At 36.6% G+C, this 2,546-nt stretch overlaps 1 protein-coding gene across 1 annotated transcript in view; it reads left to right on the top strand.

The window, feature by feature from the left end:
• The window catches only part of FSTL5 (follistatin like 5), an 813,440-nt gene that overhangs the window by 755,740 nt on the left and 55,154 nt on the right, over positions 1-2,546 (top strand). The window lies entirely within an intron of this gene.

Here is a 2,546-nt window from a genome sequence, read left to right as displayed (position 1 = left end):
AAAAAAAAAAAAATCCAACCAAGAATTACATACTCAGCAAAATTTTCCCTCAAATATGAGGGTGAATTTAGGGAATTTCCAGACAACCAGAAATTGAAGGAAATTGTTAAAACCTGACAAAAGATATTGAAGGGAGTCCTTTGGACATAGAACCAACAACAGCAAAAAACAACTGATGATTAACACACATGATGACATAATCCAGAAACCAACCCAGTTATAAAAGTATCCAAAGTAAAATAAACACCATAAACAGTGAACCAGAGACATCAATTGGCAAATGAGGACAACTACAAGCCAAAAAGAAGGAAGAAATACTGTAATTATAGAACTTTTAATGGTGAGGAAGTCAGGATAAATTTGAGATAAAACAATTAAATTGCTTTAAATTAGGGAAGAAAAAAAAAAATAAATCACAGGGTAACCTTAAAGAAAAATTATAAATCTTCACATTAAAATAAAAAAGAGGACATGCACAAATGTTTAGCAAATACTAAAACAATAATAATGAAGGAGATTATAACATGACTCATAAACAAAATAAGTTCAGCACAGAAAATTATATCATATAAAGAAATCAGCAACAGCACAAAAAGAAAAAAAAAAAAAAAACAGAGCAAAATGACATCAATCAATTCATACTTGTCAATAATTACACTGAATGTTGGACCTAGGGCTCAGAACTGTAGTCGCAGGGGACATCAAACTCAATTGGCGTAACATACTACACAAAAATGTTGTTCCACATCCTGCTTTGGCGAGTAGCAACTGGGATCTTAAAAAGCTTGCAAGTGACCATCTAGGTGTAACGGTGGGTCTCTCTTCATCCAGAGCAAAGAAGAATGAAAGAAAACCAAAGATTCATGAAAACAATTAGTCCAAGGAACTGGTACACCCTGCAGTCCTCTGGCTGTACAACTCTAAGACCAGAAGAACTAGATGGTGCCCCGGTACCACTGCCAACCACACAGAGGAGGATGTATGTAGGAGATCCAGGATAGAGTGGGAGAACAATATGGAACACAACTCAAAATCATTAAAAAAAAGAAGAAGAAGAAGACCTGGTTTGCAAGTCTGATAGATCCTGGCGGAACCCCTGAGACTATGACCCCTAGCTGCCCTTCAGGTCTGAAACTGAACCCACAGCTATGGCTTCAAGCCAAACAAAAAACAGGCATATTAGCTGAACATTTCATTTAGGTAGATACACTCCTTGGAGGCATCAATCATAGAAGAACAGAAGGTTTGGGTATGCACAGGGAGACAGGTTGAGGGGCAAGAGTGCATGAGAGGGAAAGATACAGGGAAGAGGTGGCTATGGGGAAGAAGTGTTGCATTGTGAGAGATTGCAGTCAATGTCATGAGACAAAATGTATGTGAATTGCTGTATGGAACATGAATTTCCTCTGTAAAATATCACCCAAATCACAATAAAATAAAATAAAATAATTCCTTGATTCAAATAAGAATGAAAAGACAACATACCAAAATCTTTGGGACTTTGCAAAAGCAGTGATCAGAGGACAATTTATAGTAATAGATGCATACATCAAAAAAGAAGAAAGAGCCAAAATCAACACCTTAAACCAACATCTCCAACAGTGAGAAAAAAGATCAGTGAAAAAACCTACAGTCACCAGAAGAAAGCAAATAATAAAGATTTGAGCTGAAATAGATGAAACAGAAAATAGTAATAGAAAAATCAACAACACTAGAAGTTCGTTCTTTAAAAAATTAATAAAATCAATCAACCACTGGTAAACTTAAGAAAGTAAAAGAAGGAGAAGATAAAAGTAATATGAATAGGCAACAAAAGGGGTGATGTCACAACAGAACCAACAGAAATAAGAATATCATCAGGATATTATGAAGAACTGTAGCCCAACAAATCTTGAAACCTAGAAGAAATGGACAGATTTCTTGAAATACACTACCAAACTAACACAGACTGAGATTGAAAATTTGAACAGACATAAAAGAAAAGAAAAATTGAACACATCATAAGAAAAAATAGCAACAACAAAAAAGTCATGGTACAGATGGTTTCACTGGGCAATTCCACCAATCATTCAGAGAAGAGCTGACACCAATCCTACTCAAACTATTTCATAACTTACAGAAGGACAGAATCCTCCCAAATTCATTTTGTGAAGCAAGTATAACCCTGATATCAAAAGCAGGCAAAGACAACACTGGCAAGGAAAACTACAGACCAATATCCCTCATGAATATAGTCGAAAAAATCTTCAAAAAAATCCTAGCCAATAGACTCCAACAATGTTGTTGTTGTTATTTGCCGTCGAGTCAGCCCCGACTCATAGCGACCCCTCCTTGAGTTTCCGAGGCAGTATCACTACGGAAGTAGGATTGCGCAACCTTCCTTCCGAGGAGTGGCTGGTGGGTTTGAACAGCCAGCCTTCTGGTTAGCAGGCAAGTGCTTTAGCCACTATGCTACCAGAGCTCCTAGACTCCAACAATGTATCACAAAATAACACATGATGACCAAGTGAGATTCATACAAAGTATGCAAGGATACTTCAAGATTA

The sequence above is a fragment of the Orycteropus afer genome, unplaced genomic scaffold, assembly GCF_000298275.1.
Source record: "Orycteropus afer afer isolate SDZICR_OR568_19922 unplaced genomic scaffold, OryAfe1.0 scaffold00535, whole genome shotgun sequence".
NCBI lineage: Eukaryota > Metazoa > Chordata > Mammalia > Tubulidentata > Orycteropodidae > Orycteropus > Orycteropus afer.
The sequence above is the reverse complement of the archived record's forward strand: the minus strand, read 5'-3'. Positions and strand labels throughout refer to the sequence as shown.